The following is a 21,511-nucleotide window of genomic DNA, read 5'->3' as shown; positions in this document are numbered from 1 at the left end:
TGACCCCATGGACTGCAGCCCACCAGGCTCCTCCATCCATGGGATTTTCCAGGCAAGAGTACTGGAGTGGGGCACCATCAGATGAGTACAATTGTGCAGTAGTTTGAACATTCTTTGGCATTGCCTTTCTTTGGAATTTTAATGAAAACTGAACTTTTACAGTCTTGTGGCCACTGCTGAGTTTTCCAAATTTGCTGGTGTATTGAGTGCAGCACTTTCACAGCATCATCTTTCAGGATTTGAAATAGCTCAACTGGAATTCCATCACCTCCACTAGCTTTGTTCATAGTGCTGCTTCCTAAGGCCCACTTAACTTCGCATTTCAGGATGTCTGCCTCTAGGAGAATGATTACACCATCGTGATTATCTGGGTAGTGAAGATCTTTTTTGTACAGTTCTTCTGTGTATTTTTGCCATGTCTTCTTAGTATCTTCTGCTTCTGTTAGGTCCCTAACATTTCTGACCTTTATTGAGCCCATTTTGCATGAAATGTTCCCTTGGTATCTCTAATTTTTCATAGTCATCTACAAATAGGGATCATTTTTCTGTTGACTCTTTTTTGTTGTTCTTTTAGCAGCTCAGTAGGTGAATTGAATGGGGATATCACATAAACCAATATCCCTGCATTGTTTCAGTATTTGATGGTGGTGCTTATTCATTGTAATTCCTCCTGCAATATAGCATCATTTCTTATATATCCTCCAAGATACAAGAGGGTTTTTCCTTGGCTTTTTTAAAACCACAATGGCTTGTACTCCACAGAGCATAAATCCATATGAGGATTCTTCCAGGTTAGCATGCCACACTTAATTATCAGCTTGGGGAGCATGGAAATAACGGTAGGATAGTTGTGCAGACATGTTAGAATCCTTGAACTGTGAGACAGACAACCTGAGCTCCCGATCCTCCACTCATGATATTTCAGTTTCTCTATCATCAATCTTGTTTTATATCCTTATCTAATAGTCCTTTGGTTCCAAATAGGAAGAGGAGTACATCAAAGCTGTATATTGTCACCCTGCTTATTTAACTTCTATGCAGAATACATCATGAGAAACGCTGGACTGCAAGAAACACAAGCTGGAATCAAGATTGCCGGGAGAAATATCAGTAACCTCAGATATGCAGATGACACCACCCTTATGGCAAAAAGTGAAGAGGAACTAAAAAGCCTCTTGATGAAAGTGAAAGTGGAGAGTGAAAAAGTTGGCCTAAAGCTCAACATTCAGAAAATGAAGATCATGGCATCCAGTCCCATCACTTCATGGGAAATAGATGGGGAAACAGTGGAAACAGTGTCAAACTTTATTTCTTTGGGCTCCAAAATCATTGCACATGGTGATTGCAGCCATGAAATTAAAAGACGCTTACTCCTTGGAAGAAAAGATATGACCAAGCTAGATAGCGTATTCAAAAGCAGAGACATTACTTTGCCAACTAAGGTCTGTCTAGTCAAGGCTATGGTTTTTCCTGTGGTCATGTATGGATATGAGAGTTGGACTGTGAAGAAGGCTGAACACCGAAGAATTGATGCTTTTGACCTGTGGTGTTGGATAAGACTCTTGAGAGTCCCTTGGACTGCAAGGAGATCCAACCAGTCCATTCTGAAGGAGATCAGCCCTGGGATTTCTTTGGAAGGAATGATGCTAAAGCTGAAACTCCAGTACTTTGGCCACCTCATGAGAAGAGTTGAATCATTGGAAAAGACTCTGATGCTGGGAGGGATTGGGGGCAGGAGGAGAAGGGGACGACAGAGGATGAGATGGCTGGATGGCATCACGGACTCGATGGACGTGAGTCTGGGTGAACTCCGGGAGTTGGTGATGGACAGGGAGGCCTGGCGTGCTGAGATTCATGGGGTCACAAAGAGTCGGATACGACTGAGAGACTGAACTGAACTGAACTAATAGTCCTTAAAATATCTGTCATTGTACTTGCCCAAATATTGCTTTCCTAGTATTAAGCAAGGCCCTTCTGGAAAAGATATGGGGAATATTTACCTAACTTACTGGCAGATTTTACACAATCCATTCTCAAAGAGATGTAGACTTCCCTTCAATCAATGGCTTCTAGGTCTAGAGTTTTTGTGAAGAATCCCAGTACTCCATTTTGATGGTTGATGTAAGACACCAGTTCACAAGATCTCATTTTATTTATTTCATTTATTATATAGTTCACATTACACACTATTCTATTTATCATCTAACTTTCCTCAAGGATACCAATATTTATTTGTCATCATCACAGACACCTGTGTATCAAGACACCTTTATTTCAACTCTAGAAATATTACCTATTAGAGTAATTAAATCTATCTGTCTCTGATTATTAAACACTATCACTTATATTCTTCAACTCCAGCATCCTATTATTTCTACGTGTCCTGGAAAGCACAGTTTCATGGCAATATTTCCCACTGTCCTTCAAACCCTACATGGGTAGGGAACGTCACATGTCTTAAGGATGTTGGTTCCTTTTCCACACCCTGCCAGTACATTATTCCACATAGCTTTCATGAAGGAAATGGTCTCTGGGAATACTTTAAGAAAGCAGTTTGATAGTGTATTCTTGAGTTGCACATCCAAGTGTATTCTAAACTTTGCCACTTCCTAAATATTCAAATATTCTGGCAGGGAAGTACTAAAGTCCTCACCTCATTTTCTGTAGGTTATCATTGTGTCCAAGCTTTGAAGAATTATCTCCGCAGATTATGAGGACTGACTCTACTTCTTGAGAGAATATTGACTTTCAATTTACAAGTGAGTGCTTCAAATTCAATAAATTCTCATTTATTATATTGTCTGCTTTGGTGCACTGCCCAGTTCTCCACTCAGGATTGAGGTACGATTTTTCCAGCTTTGGCAGTCTTGGTTGATGCCTCTCAGCTGCATCTGTTTCTGAGAGCTGCCCACAGCCACAGGGAGTTACCTCAAACAAATTCCTCTCCCTTGAGGGGTCAGCCCACATCAAATGAGGGTTCTGTGAAGCAATTCAAAGGTCTTTTCCCTTGATTTAACTCCAGACAACTTTGATGATCACTCAACTCCAGAGCAACATGTGGCTCTTCTTTAAGTGCAACACAGCAGCTAGCGTCTCCCTTTACCCAACCCTGCTCTCTTCACCCTTTATAAGTGATGCTTCCCAGACTAGTCCTCAAAAAATCTCTTGCATGCAAATCTCCATCTCAGAGTCTGTTTTCCAGAGAAGTCAATCTAAGATGCCTGTCGAGCCTTATGTTCTTTTAACCTGGTCTAACACTTTAAACACCCACTACAAAATTATTCCCCAGTTCCTACTCTATACCCATAAATGAGGTACTACAATTCCAATTTTTAATTAAATAACTTTCTTCAGGGGGAAATACTGAAACTTTATGCTTTGTAATAAGCTTAGAAAGAATAAATGTTGCTGGGACAGCTCCTGAGGAACACAAGCAATATTGGGGGAGGCATTTGCCTCCATGAAGTGCCTGGCTACAAGCTGAAAAAAAACCAAACACTCTCTTCTGTCACAGGAAAAGAACTGCTTCTGCCTTATTCAGGGGAATACAGAGTTTAAGATGCTCAGTCAGTCCACACAAATGGCCCCAATCCAATTCTCAAATTTTTGCTCTTTTCAACCAAAGTCCTGAACTAAATAGATGAGATCTCTCAAGGCAACATATTCAGTCTCCTTTGTAGCTCTGTCACACTTAAAATTAAATCTGGGGACTGACTTTCTGCAGAGTGCCCTGTACTCAGAGATATTAAGAGTCTGCATAAATGAAGCAATGGAGGCCCTCTGGCTTTCACAGAGTGTCTCAAGTTGGCAACTGGCTGTTCTAAGCCTATCATTTTCTCTTTCAAAGCTTCCAATATCATTAACAAAAGCCAGCCCAATCCACAGTCCCTATAATTATCATTGTCCCCATATCAAATAAGCAGTACAGCCACTGCACATCCTAAAGTCTTATCTTCCACCTGCACCTTATCCCAATTAACCACAAGGGAAAGCCTTAGTAAACATGATGTCACAGCATTCCTGAGCTAATCACCAGTCCCTCTCAGCACTAGCAATGGGATTCTTATTGCTGTGAGAATGGTCAGTAGTGCAGTTTTCTTCCCCAAGGGTCCACTTTCTGGGGCCATTTCTAATACCAACACTTTTAGACTAAGTTTCTTAGAAACAGAGCCTGAAACAAAGGCTTACGTGTTGAGATTGTATTCAAGAGTATGAACCTAGGGAGCAAAGGGAAGTAAGACAGAGAAAGAGGGAAAGCTGATAAGTGGTGCACTCCCAAGCTGACCACTACATGATACTGTGTGATTGAATGCTTGATCTTATGGAAGTACCTCCCAAGAAGACTTATCAATGACTGCTTCTCAGGACAGGTTATGCATGGCAGAGGACTGGAGAAGAACTTATTCCCTTCTTTCAGCTATTTCCTGTTGGTCAAAAATTCACCTTCAAGGTTATAATCTCTTCCCATTACCAGGCTGCTTAGGTGTAGGCACCAAATGATCCCATGGTATCTTTTGCCTCAATGTCAACAAGGACTTTGGACAAAGGACAAAAGCTCTGTATATGTTCCCTGAAGAAAGGAATGATGTTGCTGTAGTCATCTGAATTTGGTCAGAATTCACACAAAGGAGATCTCTGTGGTTATGGCCCAGGAAATCAAAGGCCTCTGGAATAGGTGAAGCAAAGAAGCTATGAAAGGAAACTTAAATGGCATCTGAAAAACTACTTACTAGCTTTGCGACCTTTTAAAATTTACTTTGTCCCTTTGACTCAGTTGCTTCCTCTATAGCATGGAACTAATAATTGTATAACATTAACTGGTTGCTCTATGAATTATCAGATATCTTATTTGTAAACCTTTTTCACAGCTCTTGGACCAAACAGCAGTGTATTAATTGTTATTTCTATTTTCACGTAAGAAACTTTTTGCAATCTAAATAAAAACTTGAAATATTCTAGCTATTATTAAATCTCCTTATAAAGCACCAAATATATAGAGTATCAGAAAAAAATGATTTTAGAGGCATCTGGGTTTTTTTATGTCATGAAGATGTGAGAGAAATATCAGTAAAATTTGATCTTGAATATGGGTTCCTATTTTAATTTAAAAATAGAGATAACTAACTTACAATATAACCAATATGAAAGAAGTTTTTTTCTCTTACCAGAGAAAGACATAGCCACAGTTTTTTATAGATGAAATTTAGACTAGGACTGATTGTAAACTAGTATCCTTAGAGACGCTTTCAAGATTAAGACACCTATTCATATGCACATTATAGTGCAGATAAGATGGTTTTGCCTTCTTGGTGTGTAGCATGTCTTATTTCTCCTATCAGCAACATAATTTACTTGTAAGAAACACTGTCCTATAGCTAGATTAAGTCATTTTGGAAAGATAACCATATTCTTGGACCAAGGTTGGGATGTTGATGCTGGTCTGGCCAATCCATGTATTCAGTTTTTTATGGTGATTGATTCAGGAAGGGTCACATGATCTGAGTCAGTCCAGTAAGTATCAATCTAAAAATCTGTTAGAAACATTATTTATCAGGCTTATTAAGAACACAGATATGAGCCTGACGATCTTGTGCACATCTTTCCTCTATGTTGGGAACTTCTGTCTGAATTATGCTAACAAAGTGAATGCAGGGTCCTATTTTTGTCCAAAGGGGGGAAAAAAACAACTGGGAGAGGGTGGTGAATTTTGATGACAATTTTGGAGGCCTGGGTTCCAACCATACTTAAAGCTTTTATTTTTTATTCTTAGATCATCTGGTTATCACTATTAATACCACTGGTACTACTCTGATTTAGTCTTCTGTTACAATGAGATATATATCAGTTCATTTTTTGTATATTTTGCTTCATTAGTTTTAATAAATGTACTATAGTTTAAAAAGATATTAATAGTAGAGGGCATTGAATGTGGGGTATATAGAACTCTTTGTACTATCTTTGCAACTTTTCTATAAACCTAAAACTAATATCATGTGTAATAAAACTCTGCTTCTTTGTGCCACACTGCACAAGGTAAATAGATCCTCTTGCTAATAAATCTGTGCCTAAGAAGCTCAAGGACATCACATCTAGTCACATTTGGGAAACTTCTGCTCCCTGAATATATAGATAGAAAATCTTAAGAACAGAAGTTCATATAGTCAGTTTTGAGCAAAAACTTTTCAGTGAAGAGGATGAAAAAGAATGCTTTTCAATCAACCATTCAGATTTGTGACTGGAAAACAGTGATCAACATTATACCTTGCTTTTCTAGTCATTCTAATGTCTGTTCTATTTGAACTATAAGATACTAAAACTAGAAGTAGGTTCTTTATTTTTATTTTCTCAATCAATTTTGTTTCAATCAAGATATACAAACATAAATCTGGAGAAAATCATAATTCAAAAACATACATGTACCCCAGTGGTCACTGCAGAACTATTTATAGTAGCAAAGATAGAGAAGCAATCTAAACATCCATCAACTGATGAATGGATAACGAAGATGTGGTGTTTATAAAATGGAATACTACTGAGCTCTAAAAAATAATGAAATATGTCATTTGCAGCAACATAGAAGAAGCTAGAGATTATTATACTAAGTGAAGTAAGTCAGACAAAGACAAATATCATATGACATCACTTATATGTATAATCTTTTAAAAAAGGACAAATGAAATTATATATAAAGCAGAAACAGACCCACAGACATAAAAAACAAACTTATGGTTACCAAAGTGTCAAGTGCAGAGTAGGAGAGAATAAATTAGGAGTTTGGAATTAGCAGATACAAACTACTAGTAGATACACAATAAGGTCCTACCTTATAGCATGGGAAAAGATAGTAAGCTGATATTCTAAATAAAATGCTATTTTCTTTTGTAAGCTTGCTTCATTATTACTCTGTTTTGTCCTTTTTTTTTTCCCCTAGTAAAGAAAGACCCCTAAGATATAAGAATGTTGAATGGCCTCCAATCACTGTTATAGGTTTGTTTGTTTTTAAGTCAAAAACCTTTGAAAATAGTTTGATTCTGGCAGACTAGATAAATTCTCAAAAATTCACATTTTCTTAAAAAATCATTAACTGGTGAGCTTTCACAGTGTAAGGCATACTTTTCCTCCATGTGCTCATGCAAATGTACGTCTCTTTCCAATTCATCATCCTCTTCAAAAATATCATACACATGCTCTAAAAGCTGAATCCACAGGCCCTGAATTACAACAGCTCTCAAGGCTTCAATTATTCTTCTGATTTTTTCAGAACCTGACATGATGGCTGAAAATAATTCTTTAAAATGGAGTTCCTCTGCCTCTTCTGCAACTTTCCCATGAAATATCACATCTCAATATTTTTGATAAAGTTTAAATTCTGACACTCAATCTGGTATTGGGAGATCTTCACAGCTCTCTTTAGAGCCCAGATTTAAGGTCTGAGTCATCATTTATACCAGTCACTCACTTCCTTTCTATGACCACTCATCTGAAACCAACAGAGCCAGAGGAACCGCAAGAGGAAGGTCACCCCAGTCCTGCTCCATGCTTGTCTTCTGACTGCAGCGTTGCTCAGGAAAGGAAACTCACACACTGTCTCTCTGAGGAGCTTTCCTCACTGAAGGGCCTAAGGGCAAGATCTTATCTTGGGACTGCTTTAGTTGCCTTCCCTATCTTGCGGATAATGGTTGGTCCTTTGATGATGTTGTCTCACTGTTCCTGGAACTACTCACAGATCCAGTGACCACTCTACTTTGGCTTTCAGCATCTTTTTGTGTTGATGTGACATCCAATTTTCCAACAGTGGGAAGAGAAGGCAAAAGATGAAGAGGGTCTCTTAGAACTGTCTCTTTTGCTCATTGGGCTCAAAGGTTTCTCTTTCCTTATGCAGCTAGTGTCAAGACAGGGAAGATTCAGACCTAGAGCTGTATGGCTGTAAACCTGGGTGGATTCTATCCTGTTTTCCTATAATACATTCATCGGCAACTCGATTCTAGTCCTTTGGTAAATCTTGGTCTTTGTTTAGGGGCTGCTGAGACTTCACTGGCTCATTCATTACTCCAGTGACATACTCAGAGGATCATGTGGGAATTCAGGTTTCAGGTTGAACACTGGATTTCGTGCTATTATTCAGACTCTCCTTCACTTGAGAAATGTTACATTTACCTTCTAGCACATTAGAGGCATCTGAGTGTCTTGGTTGATTCTCTTGACCATTGAATTTCATCTTTCTTTAAGTAAGATGTTAATATTCACCCTAAAATCACAGCTAGTGATTCTGCAGGACTGCTTATGTCTGGTTTGTAGTCATGGTCTTTCAGACTTGTGGGTGTCTCAAGGGGCAATGACCATGGGTTTCTCTTGGGACAAACATTTGTCTTCATCCATTGCATATGTCTTAGAGCTCTCAGAAGAGTGTGATTGAGAGTGAACTACTTCATGACTTAATTCAATCTTTCCAGAAAGCACTGTAGCTATAGGCTTGAATTTAGAGTCACCTTCTTTAATGTTATTTCGTTTTTTTTTTTTTTTTTCCTTTGTGGCCTCCAAAAACAAGGATATTCGGTGCTTTATGTAAGGCTGTGTCAGGGATGTTCCTCACAAAAAGGTCTTTCTTCAGGTTTTTTGCTCAGCATGGTTCTTATCAATTCTATCAACTCTGGGCTGTAATCTTTCAGCATCGGTGGCAGCTCCTTCAATAATTCAATAAACCAAAGAATTCATGTCTTTTGCATTGAAAGCATATTTCCAGGATTGCCATTTCATAAACACAGTATCTCATAGCCCAAATATCAGACTTTTAGTTTTAGGGTTTCTTTGAAAACAATTCAGGGCTCATGTATGCGCCAATAAGTGTTCTAGCCATGCCACATTGGTTCTCAAGCACTCAGGAAATCCCTAATTCACCCTCTTTGATAATGTTTTGCTCTTGTTAGGTAGACATTTTGATCTTGCAGAGCTCAATGAAGGAAGTATTTTTCATGTAAATACTGCAGGGCCATGAGAATCTGAACAAACCACTCTACCACCAATGTGAAAATGAAAGTGTTTGTCATTCAATCATGCCCAACTCTTTGCGACCTCCTGGACTATAGCCCACCAGGCTCCTCTGTCCATGGGATTCTCCAGGCAAGAATACTGGAGTGGGTTGTCATTCCCTTCTCCAGGGGATCTTTCGGACCAGGGATCAAACCCGGGTCTACTGCATTACAGGCAGATTCTTTACCATCTGAGCCACCAGGGAAGCCCACCATAAAACTCTCAGGCAGAAGCTTCCCCTTCTGCTCTTAGAGTTTTTGGTACAGAGCACCTCCTTTGCAGAAGCCCATGAAGATGTTCAACAGGGGGCCCCTCCCTCCCATGGCTCTTCGTAGGTGACAGCATTGGGTCCTTCAGCTGAGACAAGAGCTGAGCTTTCTCTCCAGAAACTTGATGCTCTCAGCTGAGGCATTTTAGAGCTTTAGCTTTTTGATGACATAAAGCCATTCCTACTGGTCTGTCACAGTCACCTCCCCATACTGATCCCACCCACAGTCAGGACGCTGAGGTGCCAGAGACCATATGGTGCTAGCGGTGGCTGAGGAGGCCTGGCCTGGGTGTCAGGCTCAAGGCCCAACCCACTGCATCATTGCTGCTATAGGCTATCTTACACGCTTTATGAAAAAAAGTATATTGTACGACATTTGTTTGGTTACTGTTTACTGAGTAGAGAAAACTGCTAGACCATTCAGGTATGACCTAAATCAAATCCCTTATGATTATACAGTGGAAGTGAGAAATAGATTTAAGGGCCTAGATCTGATAGATAGAGTGCCTGATGAACTATGGAATGAGGTTCGTGACATTGTAGAGGAGACAGGGATCAAGACCATCCCCATGGAAAAGAAATGCAAAAAAGCAAAATGGCTGTCTGGGGAGGCCTTACAAATAGCTGTGAAAAGAAGAGAGGCGAAAAGCAAAGGAGAAAAGGAAAGATATAAGCATCTGAATGCAGAGTTCCAAAGAATAGCAAGAAGATATAAGAAAGCCTTCTTCAGCAATCAATGCAAAGAAATAGAGGAAAAGAACAGAATGGGAAAGACCTGAGATCTCTTCAAGAAAATTAGAGATACCAAGGGAACATTTCATGCAAAGATGGGCTCGATAAAGGACAGAAATGGTCTGGACCTAACAGAAGCAGAAGGTATTAAGAAGAGGTAGCAAGAATACATGGAAGAACTGTACAAAAAAGATATTCACGACCCAGATAATTATGATGATGTGATCACTAATCTAGGGCCAAACATCTTGGAAAGTGAAGTTAAGTGGGCCTTAGAAAGCATCACTATGAACAAAGCTAGTGGAGGTGACGGAAGGCCAGTTGAGCTATTTCAAATCCTGAAAGATGATGCTGTGAAAGTGCTGCACTCAATATGCCAGCAAATTTGGAAAACTCAGCAATGGACACAGGACTGGAAAAGTTCAGTTTTCATTAAAATTCCAAAGAAAGGCAATGCCAAACAATGCTCAAACTACTGCACAATTGCACTCATCTCACATGCTAGTAAAGTAATGCTCAAAATTCTCCAAGACAGGCTTCAGCAATATGTGAACCATGAACTGCCTGATGTTTAATCTGGTTTTAGAAAAGGCAGAGGAACCAGAGATCAAACTGCCAACATCCGCTGGATCATAGAAAAAGCAAGAGAGTTCCAGAAAAACATCTATTTCTGCTTTATTGACTATGCAAAGCCTTTGACTGTGTGGGTCACAATAAACTGTGGAAAATTCTGAAAGAGATGGGAATACCAGACCACCTAACCTGCCTCCTGAGAAATCTGTATGCAGGTCAGAAAGCAACAGATAGAACTGGACATGGAAAAACAGACTGGTTCCAAATTGGAAAAGGAGTACGTCAAGGCTGTATATTGTCACCTTGCTTCTTTAACTTATATGCAGAGTACATCATGAGAAACACTGGACTGCAAGAAACACAAGCTGGAATCAAGATTGCCGGGAGAAATATGAATAAACTCAGATATGCAGATGACACCACCCTTATGGCAGAAAGTGAAGAGGAACTAAAAAGCCTCTTGATGAAAGTGAAAGAGGAGAGAGAAAAAGTTGGCTTAAAGCTCAACATTCAGAAAACGAAGATCATGGCATCTGGTCCCATCACTTCATGGGAAATAGATGGGGAAACTGGAAACAGTGTCAGACTTTATTTTTTGGGGCTCCAAAATCACTGCAGATGGTGATTGCAGCCATGAAATTAAAAGATGCTTACTCCTTGGAAGAAAAGTTATGACTAACCTAGATAGTATATTCAAAAGCAGAGACATTACTTTGCTGACTAAGGTCCATCTAGTCAAGGCTATGGTTTTTCCTGTGGTCACGTATGGATATGAGAGTTAGACTGTGAAGAAGGCAGAGCTCCGAAGAGTTGATGCTTTTGAACTGTGGTGTTGGAGAAGAGTCTTGAGAGTCCCTTGGACTCCAAGGAGATCCAACCAGTCCATTCTGAAGGAGATCAGCCCTGGGATTTCTTTGGAAGGAATGATGCTAAATCTGAAACTGCAGTACTTTGGCTACCTCATGCGAAGAGTTGATTCATTGGAAAAAGACTCTGATGCTGGGAGGGATCGCGGGCAGGAGGAGAAGGGGACGACCGAGGATGAGATGGCTGGATGGCATCACGGACTCGATGGACGTGAGTCTGAGTGAACTCTGGGAGATGGTGATGAACAGGGAGTCCTGGTGTGCTGCGATTCATGGGGTCGCAAAGATTCAGACACGACTGAGCAACTGAATTGAACTGACTGAAACTTACATTCTATCTAGAACTACTTCTTTTTTAAGATACTCATGAGCTTCAATACAGGGACAGAACATACTGGATTGGAAGTTTTATGTTATTCTATAGTGATAAAAGTGACAGGAGAAATAAATGACATATATCCAGTGATACTACCTTGTCCTGTTAAAAACATTAAGTAGTAGTTGATAAATTATTTTTTATAAATCAAAACAAAATTTTAGGCTATAGGCTTAAAAACCAGGCATTGCTGTGAGAGAAAACATTATCTTTCCAACTTCCCGTTGAACATATTATTGTCTAGACTTGAGTGCTTAGATGACAGAGTTGACTTAGTAGATGTCTGAGGAAGACAAGTGGGAGAAATAAATGAAAATCCCACCACTTCCAATTTCGTTGAAATTTAGGAAAGAATGGTAGCCAAGTAAGGAGACTGAAGAAATGTATATAAGAATAGCCACCTACTCTAATTTTCCAGTCGTGGAATTGCAAAGCACATAGGGGTTGGAACAGCAAGGTTCAGTATGGTGTGAGGTCAACTCTGTAGGTGGAATTTCCCAGCCACCCATGTGGGAGGTGGAGAGCAGCCTCCTAAAGAGAGTATCTCTGAGCTAGCTTGGAGGGCTTGGTGTAGCTGGGAGGTTGTCAGGCAAAGAGAAGGTCTAACATATACTTCCGAACACCTATCTGTTCCTGAATGTCACTGGCATGTGTGCGTGCTCTTGGCTCGGTCGTGTCTGACTCTTTGCGACCCCTGGACTGTAGCATGCAAGGCTCCTCTGTCCATGGAATTCTCCAGGCAAGAATATTGGAGTGGGTTTCCATGCCCTCCTCCAGATGATCTTTCCAACCCAGGGATGGAACCTGTGTCTCTTGGGTCTTTTGCATCGCAGGCGGATTCTTTACCAACTGTACCACCTGAAGAGAGCATGCTGCTGCTGCTGCTGCTACAGATGATCAAAAGGCCTCCTGTGGTTGAGGGTAAAGGGATACCTAAGTAGATTCTGCCATCAGACTATGGGTAAGATGAGAGAAGCAGCAGAAATTCAAAAGGTCAATTCAACTGGGAGGGTTCCAAGACACAAGAAAATAAGACAGAATAAGAAATCATCTGCAGCAGAAATCAGAAGCCATTGCCAACTCAGTTAGGCAAAACAACAGCTTAGATAAATAATACATTAGCATAACAACCAGAGCATATATAAATTAGCAGAAGACCCTTTTCCCAGTGTTACAAGATCTTGCCATACACTATGCTTCTACTGTTCTGCACCCAGTTGACATCTTAGAGAACAGAAGAGAACAATGATGAATTTACATCATCCAAGAAGACACATTTTGCAATGTAAAAAAAAATATTAATGATTGGATTGTACTGAGATTAGCAAAGAAAACTATACTTTGCTTTCTTTTCCTGCTACCTAGCCATTGGAGGGTAGTAAGAAGGATGAGGATGTTACAGAAGAAAACAATATATGAACACTTTACTTCCTTCACACATTCCTTCAGTATGATGTGCATCCTTCTGCAACTCTGCAAAACAGTTGCTTTTTGACTTTTCAGTTTCAGACTATTTTATCTTCAGTTCATCTAAACTTCTCTCCATCCCATTCATTTTGTAGTCAATTTCTTGATGCAAACTCCAAATTCTAATGGAATTTTTGCAGTGGTTCTAAACTTTCCGCATGATTGTTACATTGCAGATGACTTGAAACAGCCTCCGATAGTCATTGTCTTAGGTTCTGTCACTATCGCTGCTATGTCATACTAGTTCTATCATGCTTGAGCTGAATCTTAGTTTTAGAAATTTGCTTTCTGACAAAATTTCCTCAAAATTATTCTTGTAACTTGACTTTTTTTTTTCCAGCAATTTTCTGCCACATTTCTAATTGCTGGACTCTAAGCCACATTCAGTACTGTGATGTGTGTCCCACTGCTTGATTTCCTTTCAGTCAACTTTCGGTCTTTATAAAACTGGCATTCCTGAGACTGGTGTGTGTGTGTGTGTGTGTGTGTGTGTGTGTGTGTGTGTGTGTGTGTGTGATCATTCTAAAATAATTTCTCTGCATCTAAAAAGGCACAGATGGAAGGTACACAATATTAACTGGAAAAATGGGTATTAATTACTAGGAAACATGTACAGAGCCAACAACACAGATTCTACATGCAGGGGTCAGTTAACTAATGATTAGGACACTCACAGGGTCTGAAAAGAGCCACATCTTCTAATTTCCCTTAGGTCAAAAGCTATCATCCCCACCTCCTTGTTGTCATAGCATCTTAATTCCACCAAAACCATACACTTGCTTCATTCTTCTGTTACTGCTAGTGATTTGTCTTCCTTCTCAATAGCCCTGTTTTATTTATCATTCTCCAGCATATTTTCTAGTGTACTGCTCTGCAAGATATTGATACTAAACACTGTTGACTCAAATCATAACTCATTTTATTCTTGATGTGAGAAAAGAGGTGTATCTTAATTCTACCTCCAATATACACATGCACTGTAGGCAAGATCTTTTTGTATTAAGTTTTTTTTTTAAAGACCACATTACCTGTGTGAATAGGAGAAAGGGCAAAGCAAAAATATATGTACAAGGAATCTACTCAGATAGGAAAAATAGGAGAGAGAGATCTGTGTTCGTTTCCTGAAGTTTAGGCTGAGTCAAGTATGTGACTATATAGCCTCTTGTGAGAGTCACCATATGGGCAGTAGAGGACCCCTGGATGTCTAACACCAGGTACTTTAGCACACCTTTGAAATGAAAGGTAAGACAGACTTAAAACCTTTACCTTTATGGGAAAAAAGGTAGCGAACAAACACTTACTGTGAGGTTTCAACGTGCCATGTCTGTGAAGGGCAGGCCACGTATATATATTTTTTTCCTTAGAGAGACATAACTGTCCCTATACCGACTGAAATATCAATATATTTTACTGAATTAACCAGTCAAGTAGCTACTTGAGAATTTATTTATTTCCACCATGGCAGTGGTTTTGCAATAGTGTCTGAGGTGTTTGATTTACAGCCCTGAGCTCAGCTGATTCTAAATATTTTCCAGTAATTTATCCCTGTGGTTCATATCTCACTCCAGTTCTCCCCAATGTTCAAATTAAGAGTCTTCAATTGCCCTTTCTCTCAAATATGCATTTTTTAAAAATCTTCCTCTTTCTGATTTCTAATTGATGTTGGTAATCTACTGTGCCTCTGAAATAGCTTTTTCCATTGTACAGATCTCTTTACAAACTAAACCTCTTCTCAGCATCTCTCCCTTTATCTCCTTGAAAGCCAATTTAACCAAATAGCAATGCTAATTAAAACTTCTAAGATAGACAATCTGTACAGGTTTTACAAGGAAGCATACAGCATCAGGTATTATGACTCCAGGTGTATGGCATTTCATTCTGTCGCAAGTCGGTGTCCTTTTAAAAGCTTCCAAGGCACCAGGCACTGCACTGCAAACTGGGATGGCTCCTAGAGACATAAACGCAGCCATGCGAGAGAGTTCACAGCCTGAAAAGAGATTCAGCTGTGACTGAGTACAGATGGCAAGCGCTGAAGGAATAACCCTACAGGGGTGCAGTGGGTGCTGTGCTGGGCCACTCAGACACTCCTTCGGGTCTGCGATCCCCATCATCCCTGATCCCGGGCTCCTACAGTTCTGTATCTATCCTTCTCCAGGAATTATCTTAGGCCAAAGAGGTCTGCTCTGCCCAAGATTATGCTTCTTCCTCAGGGAAAACCTTTATTGAATGCTGTTCTGTGATCTGCTCACTCAGTTAGATTGGCTAAGGGTTCTTTTCATCTGTACCGCATTCCAACCTCTCCTCTTAACAATACTGCTTCCTCCATCTCTGGCATGCAGCGCTGCTGAAAACCGCCCCAATAAGCCTCGTACAGAAAGACATCCATCCTAGAGTCACAAAGAATCCAATTTAAAATGTGGTTGAATCAGGGAACGTCTACAAGTAGTTTTGAGGGTAGTCCAAACAAATACAAATGACAAGACTTGGTATTGTGTTTAGGGGATAGTTACAGCAAGGATACAGAGTGTGTTTGTGTATAATGGATGAATTAAAGCTTGAAGTAAAGTGGGAGGTAGTGTGGGGAGTGGCTGGCACTGAGCATCAAGGTGTGGAAAAATGCTGGTGGTGAAGAGCCACTGAAGCCTTGCTAAGCAGTGAGCAGAAGCTTTAAATCAGAGAAGTGACAAGAACTTACTTCTCTATGAAAATAACTGCAACAACCACATAGGGAAAGGACTGAAGGTGGAAGGATCTGATACTGCAAAATACAAGAACTGAAAGAATGGTCATTATACTAAGATACCTAGAGGGACATCTGTAGGATTAAAGACTTTTAAAGTAAAAAGAATTAAGAGAGGGTTGGCACCAAAATAACTTTAGGAATCCCAGGTTGTAATATTGGAGGGACCATTGACAAAGGTGAAAATACAGAAAAAGGCAGAATGAATTGTATTAAATCCTTCCATAACTATCTCTACAAACCTCATCACCCAATGTTAAAAATAGAAGAATAAAATTCAGGGAATCACCAAATGAAATAAAACAATTTATATGAAGATCTTAGAGCAATACCTGGCACAGTGAACACTACCTTTATTAGTTTGATAATTGGGTAGCTCTTCACTCTTGATTTAGGGATGGACAAATATACTATATACTGTGATTATCTCATCTCTCCTGGAGATGTTTGAAAACATATTACAAATTTTATACAATCCTTGACATATTTTGTAAGCTAGCACCCAAACAAACAAAAATCTCAAAAGCAATATTACATTTTATTTTAAAACCATTGTTACCTCTTCTTTCCACGGGCTTGTGCCATGCTTGTGAAATCAATAGCAGGAAGCAAGTATTGCAGAAGGCAGACAGTCAAGGACAGTCTTTAATTCTGCTCTGCAAAGTGTTTCTTACTCTAGAGGCCCTCAAACATGAAACAAAGTCTTTGCTATTCATAGGCCTAAAATATTTTAAATATCATCTTCAAACTTGGGTCTCTAATTACAGTGTTTCTTTTTAATAATAGTAGCCATTTTTCACCAGCTGCCCCCTGTATGCCCAGCACTAACTGAAAGAACTTTATAAACATTATCTCTAATCTTATTAGTAATCCTACAGGATTTTTATCCATGTCTTCAGTTTCCACCTCAGGCTTTGGGATGTTGAATAATTGGTTTGAGGTCAACACAGACCTCAGGCTGCAGAGCAGGCTTTCACCTGGGATTCTACACCTTTATAACTGAATAGCTAAGTCAGTCCTGAAAATGATCCTGTCACTCCAACGTGCAGGACAAATGGGACTGATGTATTTGCTTGCTAACTCACTGGATTGCTTTCAGGTTTCATACGAACACCAGTGAAAAGGAAGTGAGAGAGGTAGAAATGTGGCAATTATCAGGCTCATACAAAAGGCTTAGCCTGCTGAAGGACATCGAGCATAGTTGGTATTGTAACTATTTATATTTCTTTTTGCAGACCAAGAAAAGGAGAGTTCGGATTTGGTATCACTGAAATCCCAAAGGAACAAGGCAGAATAAGGCAAGAAAGGAAAAAAAAATCATTATCAATATGTATATAATTCATTCTGTATCTGTGTGTGTGTGTTTAGTTAAAGCATTATATACTTTCTCTTCATTTCATCTCATATTTTCAGCAGTCTTTTCTCCCACATCCAGAAGACTGGGTTAGATTTAGTACGACTGTTTAAATTTGGCTGTTACTGCTATATCTGTCATTTAACTGTTAATAAAAGGATAGTTGCACAAATTTTCTGTTGGGCCTTTTTCCTCTCTTCTTATAGTAACTGTTTTCCAAGTATGACAACAGTGGCCAGGATGAGCAAGAAATGTACTTTGAGTGTCAGATTCCAACTCAAGGTAGTTTTATTAAATTTACCAATTTTCAAGGCATTTTACAGGTTTGGGAGAGAGAGACGACTGTTAAAGACAGGCAGAAAAAACATCTCATGGTTTTGTGAGATGCAATACAAATGTATAAATATATATTAAGTGCACTAACAGTAATTTTCATCTTATCAATAGAATACTAGTAATTGAAAGTGTTTGCCAGATAGATGAAAATCAATAGATATAGAATAAAACAGAATGATATATACTTAGTATGTCTTTGATACATATAGTACTTGTAATAACAGAAAAATATATTTCAAAGGATTAGCAAAAATAGAAATAACTACCAATAACAATTCTATAAGATATAGCCAGGATGATCACTTTCAGATATATTCTTTAAGGCTTGCTTTCCACTAAACCCATATAAACAAAAAAAAATTTTTTTTTAAACCTTAAGAAGAGATTATGTGATTTTAGGGTCAATAAGGAAATACTCATTTTTACCAACTACTTTTCTTATTTTTATCACTTCCATACCTCACTCTTATTTATGTTAACTTGCAAAAGTTCAAATGCTGGATGGCTTTGAAATCAATCATGCCAACTTAAATTGTATTCAACAACTGAATATTACCTCTTGGTCAATTATAAAACTCAAAGAGACCCTATGGTTATCATTATTATTGATTTTATAATGAAAATTAAATTAAACTTAGATTTTTTACCAAAACAAAATAAACAAAGATATAAGAAACATAGGGAAAAACACTCTGTCAGTCACATTCCATGAATTTCAGTCTAACTTGAGAAGTATGTTAATACTATGACATTCTTTTATTTACAACTTACAGAATAAAGTGGATTTTGTTGCTAAGGAGTTCAAAATGACAGTCGGCTTTCTAATCCATTAGCAAATTGTAAAATGTTATGCTGAATGTCACTATTGCCCTCTTAGACTGTGCTAAGTATGGTTTTAATATTGATTCTTACACATGTCTTAGACATTCCCCAGCATTCAGTACTTTTGATTGCAGGTTGTACTACAAATCACTCATCGTTCATCCTGATCTTTAGATATACATTTTTAATACATTTTTATTATACTGCCTGTCTTCCTTTATTCAAGATTGTGAATGCATTTTACATGTTGGAAAAGATAGCTTTATTAGAATAATGTGCTGGAAGAAATAGGAAGAATGCAAAGAGAAAAGGTTAGGAATAATAGCTATCTTATTCAGTTACTTTAGTATTGAACCCTTTTATTTTACCCTTGAGGCTTCCTTAGTGGCTCAGATGGTAAAGAATCTGCCTGCAATGCAGGAGACCTAGGTTCGATCCCTGAATCTGGAAGATCCCCTCAGAACAGAAAGGCAACCCACTCCAGTATTCTTGCCTGGAGAATCTCATGGGCAGAGGTGCCTGGTGGGCTGTAGTCCATGGGGTCGCAAAGAGTCAGACACGACTGAGCGACTAACACAGTATGTCCTATAGAGTAAGTATTTTTTTTAATATAAATTTATTTATTTTAATTGGAGGCTAATTACTTTACAATATTGTATTGGTTTTGCCATACATCAGCATGAATCCACCATGGGTATACACGTGTTTCCCATCCTGAACTCCCCTCCTACCTCCCTCCCCGTACCATCTCTCTGGGTCACCCCAGTGCACCAGCCTCAAGCATCTTGTATCATGCATCGTACCTTAGAGTATTTTTTTAAAATAATAATCAGTTCAGTTCAGTAGCTCAGTCGTGTCTGACTCCTTGCATTCCCATGGACTGCAGCACACCAGTCTTCCCTGTCCATTATCAACTCCCGGAGCTTACTCAAAACTCATGCCCATTGAGTCGGTGATGCCATCCAACCATCTCATTCTCTGTCGTCCCCTTCTCCTCCAACCTTCAATCATTCCCAGCATCAGGATCTTTCCAAATGAGTCAGTGCTTCACATCAGGCAGCCAAAGTATTGGAGTTTCAGCTTCAACATCAGGCCTTTCAATGAATCCTTTCAATGATTTCCTTTAGGATGGACAGGTTGGATCTCTTTGCAGTCCAAGGGACTCAGTAGTCTTCTCCAACACCATAGTTCAAAAGCATCAATACTTCTGTGTTCAGGTTTCTTTTTAGTCCAACACAAGAGAATACTCTACACATGGACATCACCAAATGGTAAATGCCAAAATCAGATTGATTATATTCTTTGCAGCCAAAGATGGAGATGCTCTATACAGTCAGCAAAAACAAGACCAGGAGATGACTGTGGCACAGATCATGAACTCCTTATTGCTAAATTCAACTTAAGTTGAAGAAAGTAGGGAAAACCACTAGACCATTCAGGTATGACCTAAATCAAATCCCTTATGATTATATAGTGGAAGTGACAAATAGATTCAAGGGATTCGATCTGATAGACAGAGTCCTTGAAGAATTATGGACAGAGATTCATGACATTGTACTGAGGCAGTGATAAAGACCATCCCCAAGAAAAAGAAATGCAAAAAGGCAAAATGGTGATCTTAGGAGGCCTTACACATAGCTGAGAAAAGAAGAGAGGCTGAAGGTAAAGGAGGAAAGGAAAGATATACTCATTTGAATGCAGAGTTCCGAAGAATAGCAAGGAGAGATAAGAAAGCCTTCCTCAGCGATCAATGCAAAGAAATAGAGGGAAACAATAGAAGGAGAAAGACTAGAGATCTCTTCAAGAAAGTGAGAGATACCAAGGAAACATTTCATGCAAAGATGGGCTCGATAAAGGACAGAAATGGTATGGACCTAACAGAAGCAGAAGATGTTAAGAGGTGGCAAGAATACATGGAAGAACTGTACAAAAAAGATCTTCATGACCCAGATAATCATGATGGTGTGATCACTCACCTGGGGCCAGACATCCTGGCATGTGAAGTCAAGTGGGTCTTAGCAAGCATCGCTATGAACAAAACTAGTGGACGTGATGGAATTTCAGTTAAGCTATTTCAAATCCTAAAAGGTGATGCTGTAAAAAAATAATGATAACAATAATAGGAAGAGGAAAATGCCTAACCTAAAGCATAATCTATTAATCTACTAAAATGATTTTAGAAAAAATAAAAAATATTTTAAATCTGTACAGCAATTTAGTTTCAAACTACTTTTGCATACATTGTTTCATTTGATCTTTAGAACCACTTGGTGTTATAGAAAGAGTGGTTATTATTTTCTCTATTATCCAAAAGCATTCAGTGACCAGTAACATAAGAGATTATGTGACTTGCTCAAGGTTGTAGGGCCAGTAAATAATAGGGTCAAGATGTGGAACAGTATTCTGATTCTTGATCCAGTGGTTTTACCTTATACTCTACTAATGATATCTTCTGTTTAAAATAAGTACAAAAATTATAAAAGAATCCATGAGCCAGGAAATTTATCCTGCCCCTCTTCTCTCTCTCTCTTTTTTTTTTAAATATTCTGTGGGAAAAGTCCTAATATAAAGTTGTGCCTGGAAGAGTGCTTAGCATTGATGAGAACCCCTTCAATGTTTTTAAATCAATGGAAAAATAAATTAAGAAATAAATCTACACTTTTGAATATAGTGCCTGAAGAATGTTTGATTTCTGGTCACTCCCATGAATGCTGTGAAACTAGTTAATTTTCACTTTTCACTCTTAGTCACAGTGTTTTGTTTACATGTAAACTGTGAGTAGATAAATTATCATTTCAATATTACTGCATACTAATTATCACTTGCATATTATTGTTTATAATAAATAGTGTATAATGGATGAAAGAAGGGCTTCTCTAGTGGCTCAGGTGGTAAAGAATCTGCCTCTAATGCAGAAGACCTGGGTTCAATCTCTGGGTATTACTGT

The 21,511-nt window shown here is 38.8% G+C and overlaps 1 pseudogene; it reads right to left on the bottom strand.

Moving 5' to 3' along the window:
- Window positions 7,578-15,698, bottom strand: LOC102173935 (annotated as a pseudogene).

The sequence above is a fragment of the Capra hircus genome, chromosome 8, assembly GCF_001704415.2.
Source record: "Capra hircus breed San Clemente chromosome 8, ASM170441v1, whole genome shotgun sequence".
NCBI classification, from domain to species: Eukaryota; Metazoa; Chordata; class Mammalia; order Artiodactyla; family Bovidae; genus Capra; species Capra hircus.
The sequence above is the reverse complement of the archived record's forward strand: the minus strand, read 5'-3'. Positions and strand labels throughout refer to the sequence as shown.